Source organism: Myodes glareolus, chromosome 2 (assembly GCF_982192425.1).
Source record: "Myodes glareolus chromosome 2, mMyoGla1.1, whole genome shotgun sequence".
Lineage (NCBI taxonomy): Eukaryota > Metazoa > Chordata > Mammalia > Rodentia > Cricetidae > Myodes > Myodes glareolus.
The window spans coordinates 76741140-76754542 of record NC_142027.1 but is presented as its reverse complement, the minus strand read 5'-3'; positions in this window follow the sequence as shown (position 1 = coordinate 76754542).

Below are 13403 nucleotides of genomic sequence, written 5' to 3'. Positions count from 1 at the left end.
TTGCCTGGCTTGAGGAGCCCTGACGCTTATTCCATTTCACAGTATCCAGGATTGCTTAACAAAGGGTTCCTTTCCTCAAAAAAAAAAAAAAAAAAAGATAATAATAATAATAATATTTGAAAAGAAGCTTCTGGGTGCTGGCAAGAGAAGAGAAGTATATGATCAGGTGTTTCAGGCAATTCTATCGGGGAACTTGCATGGAAGATTATGAATGACAGCATATTTTAGCATCGCAAATGGACAGAATTGGGAGAGATGGCGGAGGTATTTTATTTCACCCCTTCCACTATCAAATGAAGGTGTTCCGTCACAAGGGGAAGCAGACATTTCGCTCAGGTTCATCTAGGACATTACTAGCAAATAGGAGTTATCCGTCCTGCTTGCCTCTCAATCCAAGGCTGTGTAAACGTCTTCTTCCAACCAAATACAGTGAGCAAACCAAATCAGTAGGCCTGGGTAGCATGCACTGGAGGATTTTGGAGGAAGTTGTGAGTAAGGGTGGGGTTATTGTACAGAATATAGTCTTTATTGTAAACGGGAAAAATTTTATATTATAAACCAGGAAAAAATGTCCCGTTCCCCATGGAATTCCACCCAAATGATGGGTTACCTGGACATTATAAGATAAAATACTACTTTACTATCTATAAGATACTATAAGAAAGACTGTTAGCATGGAATCGCCTATAATATACAAAATGACGGGTGCACTTTAACGAGCCATTGTTCTTTAAGAAATCAGAACTAAGCTCCTAGGACGGGATGACTGGCACAGAATTTAATGTTAAGTAATGCAAGGTGTCTGCCATTGGTGTTTTATAACAAAGAACTGCTTGGCATGGTGCCTTGCTCGTGAATGGTGTCGGTGCGGTAAAATGTGTGATACCCTGCCCATGCGGAGGATAATAATCAAAGATCTCCAGAAATCACATATCTGGGATCAGCAAGATCAGAGTTGAGTCTTCCTTTATGTTTAAAGAAATGAATCGGAAGAAGTGTAAAGACATAAAGCAATCGCTTTTCCAAATACTTGTCATAGTGTCTCACCGTAGGGTCACCGCTTCACTCTCAGAAACCCTCAAAGCACTCCCCGAGGTCGGTAAGCAGGGAGACGCCTTCTGTCCATCCACGTTTGACACGGGGAACCCACACAGCCAGGAACAACAGCTTTCCAAAGCGTAGGGCACTCGAATCTTACCTGGTTTCCAACCTCCTCTTTCTCTTGTGCAGTGTGGACGGACGCTACCAGGAACCGCACATCTCTAAGGCTGGTATGTATCAGGATGATTCTGTGGTGTGAAGGCAAGCCCCTGTGAGAAACCAGGACTGCATGAAGTGCTGTGCACGGTTATCCTGCTGAATTATGAAGAGGACAATCTGAAATAGTAGGTTTTTTTTTCTTTCTTCATATTAGGAAACTGAACAAATTCTCTGTTGCCACAAGTTAGAAATTGACAAGACTTGAATTTTAAGTCAACTGGGCTCCAACTCTGTGTCCCAGATCAAGTATGTCTGCGATCTCAATGCCACAGGAGAGAGAGAGAGAGAGAGAGAGAGAGAGAGAGAGAGAGAGAGAGAGAACTGAAAGATGTTAATTGATCAAGATTGTAGACCAAATAAATCAGAAAAGGAATTCACATTGGAATCACCTGGCTTTAAACCTCAAGGACATAGAGGTCTCAGAAGAAACAGAAAAAAAGGGGGTAACAACTGAGTCCAGTTTGGGCAAATATGGAACAGTCTTGGGAAAAGCATACGACATCCCTATTTCTAACACTATGGAGTCCAGCAGACCAAAACTCAAAATATGTTCCATGTGTTTAAAGGTATTTCATTTTTCTTCCATAAACACATTGAACACTGCCTTCCTGGCAGATACCATTCGATACACTTGTATGGATCATTCTTTTTCTGTCTTTTTAAGAAGTAAAACCTTTACTTCCTATGTGTATGCTTGTCTGCGTATATGTAGCTACTCATGGCTGTGCATCCATGTACATGAGTGTGTGTTCACCTGTGTGTGTGTGTGTGTGTGTGTGTGTGCGCGCGCGTGCATGTATGTGTGTATGTGCGTGTTCATATGGGTGCATATCTGGGTGAAGGTATATGTGTATGTGTGTGTACAACTGAGTGCAGACCAGAGATCAACCCAAATGTCCTTCAGAAACCATGCTGTACATCCCGTTGAACTATGGTTGCGACAATCCTATGCTGGTAGGGTGTTTTCCTTTCTTCCTTTGAATTGGGAAACCGAGAATAGGTCAGCAAATTGTCCATGATCACCAGTTAGAAACTGACAAGATCTGAATTTTAAGTCAAGTGGACTCAAATTCTGTGTCCCAGGTCAAGCATTTCTGTGATCTCAATGCTGCAGCATTGAGTATTTCCTGTTGGGAGCTGTTGTTTGTCTGTTTGTTTGACTTGTTTTCAGTTGTTAACCAATCATCTGTTTGTTTTCAGGCCTGCTGCTCACAACTGGGGGGATGGCTCAGGGAGTGAAATGTTTGGTACACATGTATAAAGACTTGAGCAGATACTCGGCATTCAGGCACTAGCCAGTTTTGGTGATGTGCACCTCCAACCAAGCCTTCTGAGGTGAGGGTGTCAATTAGTGGGTCCTGAGAGCTGGCTGCCTAGCCAAAACACCAAGTTCCAGGTTCAATGAGAACTATAGAAAATTCGTGAGCCACCCTTTGCACAGGACAGCAGTGTGTGGGCTCAGAAAAGAAAACCAGGGAGGTCCTATTCGGGACCTTAAGGAAAGTTTAGTGGATCAGGGACATAGAAAAGAAACAGAGAACTGTTCAGGTCACACGTATGATGGAAGCCTGTTGGTACACAGGTGGAAGTATATTTCTCCAACCGAAAAGGAGCCAGCTGAGTGAGGAGTTGACAACGCATGATCGCATGGAACTGTGCACTTAATCAGCAAATCTCACAACAGCAGCCTCCTTCACCCCCAAGTTTGCCAGGATTAATTTTAGAGTCAATAAAAGGAAGTGCTACTTTGCACAGTAGATGGCGAGCTCCGTGAGAGAGAGCAACCGCTTGGCCGCACACATGCACAGCTGGCCTTAGGAGGTGATTATTTCAACACTCAGATCGGCTTCAGCCCATATGGGTCTGCGAAGACGCGTGAGACCATGAAAGTTAGCAGACAATGTATCAACCTCCTAAGGCCTTGCTTGCTCACCCCTCACAGAAAACAGTCACTTCCACGGCCCAGCATTTAGATTTTGATAGTGCTCCGTGCCAAAAAGTCTTCCTTAGCGTTCAGCAAAACCTCCCTCTACAATTATTCTTATTATATCCGTTTGGGCTCTATTTTTGAATTTGAGATTCCAATCAACAAATATGAGGCTCATGTTTTACATCCTCTAGATTTTAGATTCTGTACTCAGTCCTATTTATTAAAGCCAGTGCTGTAAGCAGAATTTTGATACACTGAGTGAATGCGTAAGGGAATCTTAGGAACTAGAGGAAGAGTATTAATTATCCTTTTGAGATTTTTGGAGGCTAGAGAGGTAAGTGTTGTTACAACACCTCAAGAAACCTGGGTGTCTGACAGTTCTGTGACTATCTGAAGTCCACGTCGGCCATCGATCAGCAGACGGACTTCACTTGTCTTATTCACAGTACCGACTGCAAAATACAAGCTGGACAAAGTAGTGTTTACTTTTCCTTCTGGCTTGTATCTATTAATCTGTGTGGTTTTGAGACCCACGGCCACATCTCCAAACAATCCCTTCAAAGTATCACCCACCACTGGGAAGGCATTGATCCAATCCCCCAGGATGCACCAGTGTCAAGTGGACATTTTGTTCACTGTGGTACATATTCATTCCCCTTTTTCTTCCAAGACTTTGACAGCAAGTCCACCAAAGAAAGGCAGAGTTATTGGATCCTCTTTCTTTGTTTCAACTAAGCCGATCACTAGTCACCAGAGGGAGGTCAGGAAGAGATGTCACTCAAGAGACAGAACAAACAGAACTTGAATCTGACCCATGTGACAGGAACCATTCTATAGACAAGTATAGGGTCAGTGATCTTGATCTTGGTCAGTGATCTTGTAAAGCATAGGAGTTTCAGGTGACAAGTGTCTTTGTATGTGGAAACCACTTAAGAACAGGGAAACGGAGGGACTATGACCATTCTGTGGAAGGTCTAGGGCAGCACGCTGGAGCATCTTGAGAGTCACAGGATCAGGTCCAAGACTCGAGCAAGGCTCCCAGTCTTGTGTTGGCATCTTAGCATCTTACGTGTGTGGTTTATGCAACTTCTGCATGTCAACACTGTGCTAGACTCTCCAAAGTATGCTCTTCTCTCTGGTCCTCTTTCCTTAACTTGGGGAGAAGAGGCAGGGACTTCGGCGCTTTAGCTAATTGGTTATTATTGTGTGCGTGCGAGCACAGTGCATGGGGGAGGCATGCCTACCACAGTGTGGGTGTGGAGGATCAGAGGGCAACTCGTGGCATCGGTTTTCTCCTTCAACCTTCACATGGTTGTGGGGAGCAAGCTCAGGTTTGGTGGCAAGTGTGTTTTCCTGCTAAGCCAACTCGTTGACAACAGAAATGAATTTCACTAGAGAAAAAAGTATATCAGGTGTTCTGATATCAAGATTCTGGTCTTCTGTTTAGAACACAGATGCTTCTCAGCTTGTCCACCTTAAAGAGTTAAAATAAAACACGGTTCATCCTTCTTTAAAAAAATATATAAGGTACCCTTGGAAACAAGTATGACTTTTTTTTAATACTCGTCTTTTTCACAAATGGAAGCCTTCAGAGAGAATTAGTACCTATCAGAGGCACACACACACACACACACACACACACACACACACACACAAAATAGCACTGAAAAAACTTTCAAGAATTCCACTAAAATTTAAACAAACAGCAAAATCAACTTGCTGAGTTCATGGGATATGTGAATGTCTGTGTTATAGAATCTTATCCCCCAGACCGCTCTGTGACCCTAGAGGATGGAAGTGTGGACCGAGAATGAAGGACAGAAACTGATACAGGGGATGTGCCAGCCTGTCTCCTGGGATACCCGTGTTTTGTTTTGTTTTGTTTTGTTTTGTTTTGTTTTGTTTTGTTTTTCACACCTTGCCTCTGGCTATATGTTTCTGTCCATCCCTTCCACTCCAGTTTTGTAAAGAAAAATAATGGACTCCCAGTGCCCAGGTCAGGAGATGCAATTCCTACACAGTTCAGATGGCAATTGATTTTTAACTGGGCCAACTCTCTGCTTTTGTGTTTCTCTGTGTGTGAAGTAGGGTTTTTGCATAAGTGATACCCAGGACCCCTCTCTGAAGTGGTGTCTCATTCCCTTCTATTTGTACTCCCTCTTCCCATGCAATGAATGAGCCCCCAGCAGTGTGGGGTGAGTAGCCTAGTGCTTTGAGGGACTCCCCAGTGCTCCAGTGTGGGCAGCTGCAGGGCCCACTACTCTGATTTACATATGCAGATGAGGTCCTTCAATAAGCAAGTCCACTAAAGAGGAAAGGACTTCTTCTTTGTGTTCCTTTTGGCCTTGATTTTCCCAGAATCATGGGAAGACAAGAGATCAAGGCAGGGCCCCCTTCTCATCCCCTCTTCCTGAATCACCTGCATGGTATGAGTCTGGATGGAGAAGTTCCTTTCCATTTTCAGTGGGGTTTTCTACTCCATAATTTTGTTATGCCTTTGAGAGAAAGAGATGGGAATGGGAGGAAGAAGGGGAAGAAGGGGGAAAGGAGAGAAAGAGAGAAACAGAAAGAGGCACAGAGAGGATGAAATGGGCTTTCGGGCCATCCTAACAGTCAAGTGGCCCTGGGAAAGCTAAGCCCACACTGCCTGGGTCCTGAGGAAACCAGGCTTGTCACCTTAACAGACTCTCGATGTCTATTGACACATGAGTCCTCACAGAGCTCTTCTTCGGAAGGGAGCTAAGGCCACCTAACTCTAGGTTCAACCTCTGTTCTCCCGCCACGTGCCTTTGCTCCCCTCACCCCTGTGGAAGTTTCCTGCGGCTGTGTTAGATAAATCGTGAAGAAACATGAGCTCTTGAGCTCATGCAGGACTTTTGACATGGTGCTGTTTTTCCCCAAATAGGCTATGAACTTTCTGATTTGGCCTGGCTCACGCGGAGCACTCTAGCAGCTGCAGAAGCCCAGTAACGTGCTGGGCACATTCCCCCATGACTTCCGCTTGAGAAGATGCACGGTGCTGCATAAGGGCGAAATGAAAACTTTCTGATTCATTTGGGACCCACCCTTAGAAGCTTCTTCCAGCTTCTGTTGACTTCTGTTACCAAGCATTAGGCAAGCAGTGCCACCTCATACCTAGTTCCTCGGTTCCCTGATTTACAACTCCCTTGCCAGGCTTCCCCCCGCCTCCACTGCTCACCACCCTCTGAAGGTATTTATCTGCATGTCCATCCGAAGAGATCTCAGTTTACTCTGGGTTTTATGGTTCATCCAACTGAAGCTTAGATTCTGGAGCTCTCCCTTCCTCCACGTCATTATTAACTCATCGAAAAACTAAGTGACAATCAAGATACTGAGGAATACAAATTTGAATGTGGTCGCTTTCCTAACAGTAAGATTTCCATGTGTTCAGGAGGTAAACCACGCCGAAAAGTAGCTGTGGCATTAGGCAAATGGCCACAAACACCCTCAAACTAGGAGAGCAGATGAGACGGCCACATACATACTCAGGGTTGCGGGGATTAGTCCCAAGGTGCATTTGGAAGGGACCGAAAGTCTGAAGCTGGGTTTGCACTCACTGGACTGGGAAACAGGAGGAGGCTACCAGTGGAAAAGTACAGGAGAAGGAAGCATGAGCAGCTTCACCTGGCGCGCGCACAGCGCTGCGTGCTCAAACTGGAGCAAGATGCAGGCAGGGGTGCAAGGAGCAGAGAGACCAGTTGGAAGCCTTCTGAGACACGAGAGGGCGGGAGCAGTGAAGACTGGAGGGAAGACATAGAAATGAGAAACCCAGAACGGTTTCAACACAGTGGCCCGAATTCTTCCAAGGCCTTGACTCACGCGCCTTCCCCTGCCCCGCCCCCTTCGAAAGCTTATCTTTTGATCCTCCAGGTGCATGACTTTCTGCCCAATTACTTGTCTTCAAGCCCTCAGAGCAGGTCAACCATACAGCTCAGAAGTCTCGCTGTCACACTTGGCCTCGGTTGCTCCTGGCACTGTCTGCCCTGCCAGGACTCTGCATCCGAGTCCCAGGAAGAGTACAGTAGAATGAAGCCCCCGGGGTCCTCACGGAAAGGTTTCCTCATAAGATGCTACCTGCGGAACGATCGAGCATAGAATGGCAGTCTGATTAGAGGACCCGCCATCATCCAACCCGTCACGCCCACTCCCGTGGGGGTGGGGTGGGTGGCAAGCAAGAGGAACAAGTTAAATGGGTAGGGAAACCAGATCAGGAGGAGTAAAGGGCCTCACTTTGGTAAAGGAGCCAACTCAGCCAAGGTCACCACTAGTCCTAAGATTCGCTGGCCAAGAAAATCAGAACAGAGACAAGTACTTTGTCCCCTTTGCTGAGCAAGGGGATCCTGGGCCGCTTGCCCTCTCTGGGCCTTAGTTTTATTCTAGAAGATGGGAATTATGACATATCCCTTATTGCTTTTGCTGGGCTGATTTTCAGCTAGGAAAGGGTGTGGAGGCAAGACAAAGAGAAATCACCGGACTCCGTCTCTGGCGACTGCCACCCCACTCTCGAAAACACGCAGGCATGGAGGGGAGTGAGAGAAAGCTTAGCAGGAGAGGAAAGGCTGTGGATGCCCTCTTTTCCACGTCAGACTGAGCACCCGGGACATCGGGCTAGTCTCCTCGTGTGACTGGTTCTCACAGGAGAACCAATGGTCCATGATCACAGAATGAGTCAGAGGATAAGTCCAGGTTGGGAGGATCCCGCCTCCCAGCCTCTCCTTTTTGCCACCCTTACACCCCTGGCTAACCAAAAGGAAGCTCGCCAGAACATAGTCCATGGCCCAGGGACTAGACTCAATTGACTCCTGAATTACTCTTGAATACTTACATAATTGGGAAGAAGGAATTGCTTAGCCCAGGGCTGGATCAGGCACTCTTTTTTTCTTTTTCTTTTTTTATCATCTTGTAGAATCCTCAATAACCATTTCCTAAGGTTTACAACATTCATGCACGGAGAAGATAGTCCAGAGTCCAAATCTGGGGTTTCCCACCTACCTCCCTTTTTTGTCCTTAGGCACTAATTGGCTCCAAAGAGAAGCAATGATAGACCCTTGCGCTAGCTAGTAACTGCACTATAGCAAACGCTTGGTGGGTGCCAATTCTGCAAGATAGCTTTACAAGGTGCCTGCCTTGTTTTCTCCTCTTAACAACTGGATGGGAAGTTAGGAGACTTCTATTTACAGGAGGAAGAAAGAGGGGAGGAGGAAACCTAGTGTTTTACCTTGGAGAACTCAAGTGAAGACCATTCTGATCACAGCAGTTCTCAGGGACAGCTGGAGCTTCCGCTCCGGGTCTTTCAGAGCGGGTCCTGCTGCCCTCCTCAAGGACAGAATTGTTGGACAACAGAAGCCGTTCTCCCTCCCAGGGATCTATAAACACAGACTCTGCCTCAGCCACAAGCTTGGAGCTTGAATGTTTTAGTCTTCTGGTGTATTCATCCCTCCCCAAGCATTTCCCAAGGATAACACTTCGCTGGGTTCCAAGAGGCTGGGCCACTCCCTGGTCGTCAAGGCTATGAAGGTGAGCAAGCTGCAACGGGGCGTGTCATCAAGTCTGATCAAGGGAAGGTAACTGGGTCACAGGAGGGAAATAAAGATGCCTGTCTGGAGCTAAGAAGTCAGCGAATAGGAAAAAGGGATATGTGCACGCAGTCAGAGCATCCAGGACAGGCAAGCCAGGTGGATGATGGGCAGCGGGCAAGCTACAAGAAGGGAGCGATGGAGCTCAGGCCAGAGACAGGCCAGCATTCCGGGGAGCTCTGAGGCTATACCGGACTGCTCAGTGAATTCCCGGCTTAGGGTCCTACTCCATCCCAGATATAAGTGGCATGGTTTCTTAAAGCCTCAGTGTCCCCTTCTGTCCAGCAGAAGCCAGGAGTGTTCTCCATAGATGACTAGGGGAAAGCTGGGCCAGGAGCGCGCCGGGAACGCTTAGGTCTCCCCAGGCTTGCGCGCAAAGGCAATGCAAACCATAGTTATTTATAATGGCGCCAAGTGAGGCTCTGAAAAGACATTGCCTCAGCCGCCAAGCACTCCCTCTGGAATCCTGAAAGCCTGCTGCCTGCTGCAGGGCTGTGCCCAGATCCCAGCTGGAAGCAGGCTTATCTCTTCTCAGCTCCTGGCGCTTCTTTCCAGGCTGCCAGGATGTTCTTCATACAACAAACACTAAGCTGCCTGCATAATTCCGCCTACGGGAGGAGAAAGTTCTGCCCTCCCCTCGCAGAGAACGGGGCTAGATCCTGCACACCCTTCCTGGCAGGTTCTTTTTCAGTGCCATGGGCATCTCATCAGGCAGCACAGCTCCGGCTGCTCCTTCAGGGCTGGAAATACCTTGGCTTGGGAAACTAACCAGTACTCCCCAGTCTCTTAAGAGGGACCTTCATTGATGGAGGTGTCCCCTCCCAACCAGGCTTGTGCTAGTCCTGAGGGACTCAGACACCGGAAGGGTTAAGGAGCAAGACAGGGCTGGGGTGGCCACCCGAGGGCTCTGAAGGAAAAGCAGACTGCTGGTTCTAAATGTAAACAGAGCTTCCTCACTTGTGGTAAGAAGAGAAAGGCTACAATGTTTTCAACTTTTTAATCATTGAAATGTAAATGAAGACAATTTTCAAATATAGTCTTTTTCATTTTTCATTTCTTCTTCTTCTTCTTCTTCTTCTTCTTCTTCTTCTTCTTCTTCTTCTTCTTCTTCTCCTTCTTCTTTTTTTCATCTCACTGCATGAACCAAGTTGTCCTGAAACTCACTATATAGCCCAGGCTGGCCCTAAAGTTCCAGTAATTCTTCCACCGTAGCCATAGGTGCTGGACTGTAGGCGTGTTTCAGCACCCTTGGTTGTCCTATTCCATTTTTTAAAATTAGGCCTGACTTATACAACTGGATCCCACTCCTCGGTGGCCCTCTAAGGAACTTCAGAGAGGTCCAAGAGCAGTGCATTCCACACTTGAGTACACATGTGTGTCTAGAGTGGATATGTCTGTGTGCAGGCTTTGGTTTTAGAGCCTCACAGGTCTGGAACAAGAGCCGAGAGTCTCTCTTTCTAGAAAGTTCCTAGTTAATATGGGAGGTGCTGACTTGTGCACCCAGTTTTAAGTAGCAAAGGCCTGGAGGTCTAATTACAGAGTTTGAAAAACTACACGTCTTGAGGGCAGGGAACCTCCCACCCCTCATCCCCGGAGATGAGAGGCTTCTGGATGGCACCTCTCCACCAGCTCCACACCAGGTTCTTCTGCTTACCCCTCCCTAACTCCTCCAGGCTCTGGGTATCTATTGTCCAACTGGCAGACTGGGGAAATTCCTAAGCGCTCTGCCATGAGGAAGAGCCCGAAGGAATAGCCTTCACTCCAACAGAGAAGTACAAAAGGTCAAGCCAGGCCTTCCCATCCACACCTGCCACTGCTAGAGCACACGCAGAAAAAGAAGAGGGTTGCGGTGGGGGAGACAGTTCTGGCAGGCACCCTCTAAGGAGGACCTTGGAACATCCACCTCCCCCTGACCTCTCCTAACCCCATCTAATGGAAGTCACATTCCCTCTTTAAACCCTCAATCCCCCAAATCGGCTCCCTCTGGGTCCCAAAATGCTCCCACTGAGATCAGGAGTATTTTTAGTGATGTCATGTGGCCCAAACTTCGCCAGCCCTGCTTGGACATTGATCCTGGATTCCACAAAGGCCAGGTCTCTGGATCCAGGAGGCCTCGGGTGGAGGGGATACGTGAGCGCATTGGAAAACGCAGTGTGTAGCCGTTTGAAGGTTTAACCTGGATGCTCTGCCTGGTTAAGACAATCCCAGCACCTGCCCTTTGGGAAGCATTTCAGCATTTACAGAGCATTCCCTCTAAACTTATTGCATTCTGTTTTTCCAGGAGGCCCTTGAGGAAGATGGGAAAAGACTGTCCCCACTCCTGTCAGTTGGGGAGACAATATGACACACCTAGTATGTGTCCCACTTGGGTCACTTAGCTCCCAGGCCTAGCCTCAGGCCTTTGTCATAACCCTCTGCAGCCCTATTATGTCTTAGTTTTAAAATGTCCTCCCATGTTGAAATTCTTGCCCCCGGTGCGTTGATAGCATTGATCTTCCAAGATGGGGCTTTTGGGGTATCAGTGAATCATGAAGGCTATGACCTCATCAATGACTTAATCCCTTGATTGATGGGTTCACAGTCTGATGGGATACTGGGAGGTGATGAAGGGAGGAAGTAGGATCTGTTATTCAGGGTGTAGCTTTGGTAGCTAGATCTTATCTCAGGGTCTCCCTCTGTTTCTACTCCCTCCCTGTTCTAGTCTCCTCTTTCTTCCATCTTTCCCTCCCTCCCACATCCCCCCAAACTTTTCCTTTTTATCTCTTTGAGATGAGCAATTTTCTCTTCCACATCTTTCCTGCCATGATGGTTGGGGGGAAAAAAAGGAGCCAGGTGACGATGGATCCAAACTTCTTTCCGCATTTAAATTATTTATTTCTGCTATTTTGCCACACTGTGAGAAAGCAACTCCCATCAACTCCTGCCTTTGCTTCTTCTATAATGCTTTAAAAACAAAAACAAAACACTGAGAGAGACAGCATCCTTAGACCATATTACAACCTGGCATCAGACTGGAGACATAGTTCAGGGGTTAAGAACATACTTAAGAGATGAAGCACTCACTTGAGATGGCTCACAGTCACCTGTAGCTTCAGCTCCGTGGGATCCTTCTGGCACTCTGGACACATACCCACTCCCCCCAAACCCCTACATCCTCCCACAAAATTCAAAACAAATTCGAAAAACTGGAGTCAGTTTTAATGTTCTTAGAGCAGAAACACGAATGGGGTAGAGTGTATCCGTGGTTCTGGAAACAAGGAACACATTCAAAGTGCAGGAAGGAAGAGAAGTTAAAGGTGATTCCCATAAGTCCAGGCATGATGGAGAAGATATAGGAGACGGCCAAGCATCCTGAGGCTTCCAAGAACCGAGAGAGAGAGAGAGACAGACAGACAGACAGAGAGAGAGAGAGAGGAGGGGGGCTCTCCCAGTCCTGAGCCTGAAAGAGCAAGGGGAGAAGCAGGTCCCTGAGTTTAGGGAATATTGGAGAGGTGTGGAAGAGGCCAGCCTGGCAATAGCTTCAGTGCTCATCTGACTCCAGCAGGAGGTAACCGGCCAGGGACCCTTCCAATCAGTATCCACGAAATCCAGCATCCTGGAGAGGCTGGGAGAAAGGTTTGTGGAGAGGCCATGGTGCAAAGTCGGGGAGCTGGCTGGCTCTGGCCTTCCAGAATAAGGTTCCCTGGGCTCTGCTGTAACTCTCTGGAAGCCAGTCTGTAACAGACTGGGAGAGCTTCACAAAATCCAGACCAAGGAATCCAAGAACCCCATGAGCTTCAGCAGGGTCCCAGCCCTGGGTTTCAATCCCAATCTGACTATTTTACTCTATCCCAAGAGGCAATTTTAATAACCTCTGTGCTGACTCCCGCAGAAGAAGATGACATGTGACACACTGGGGATACAGTGTGGGGAGCCACAAACAAATACCATGTGTACTCTATGACCCTGGTGGAACTGAACCTCATCTGCCCTCTGCAGACCACAGCTCACCACACCTGCATCTCAAGAAGTCAAGGCTAGAGAAAGCCTAAAAGGGCGTGGCCTCCTGCAGACAAAACTCCTACAAACGCATAATCAACTGCTAGGTTACAATTTCAATCTATTTTAATCCCATTTCTTGTAAAGTAATGACTCCCCCTCCCACCCACAGGGCAGCGGCTGGACCCTCTCACACGGTGACACAGTGATCCTTGCACGTCACAGGTCCTACCCATCTGAGAATCAAGTGAGATGAAGGATAAGGACATATTTTTCCAGTTTCTAGCCCAGGGCCTGAAAGTCTCATCACTCATGAGGTCTTTGAGGGCAAGGTCAAAGGTGAATGCTTCACCTGGATGACAGCGTGAATCCCCGAGAGCAGCAGGTATTTCACTGGAGCAGTTATAGGACTCAGCTACTGGCTGAGAGCAGGATTCTGGGAGTGCAGACAAGGGACAGATAACACTGGCAAAGATTCGGGTTCAGGCCATGGCAAGTGGATGGCTGAGAACACACCCCGGTCAGACGCAGGCGGGAACCACAGTCTAGAGAAGACAATGGGCTCAGCAGATCTCCGGGGCGCTCAGTTCGTAAAGCGTTCATTCCTTCAGTCGATGGTTTAGGGAACAGTCTTCAGC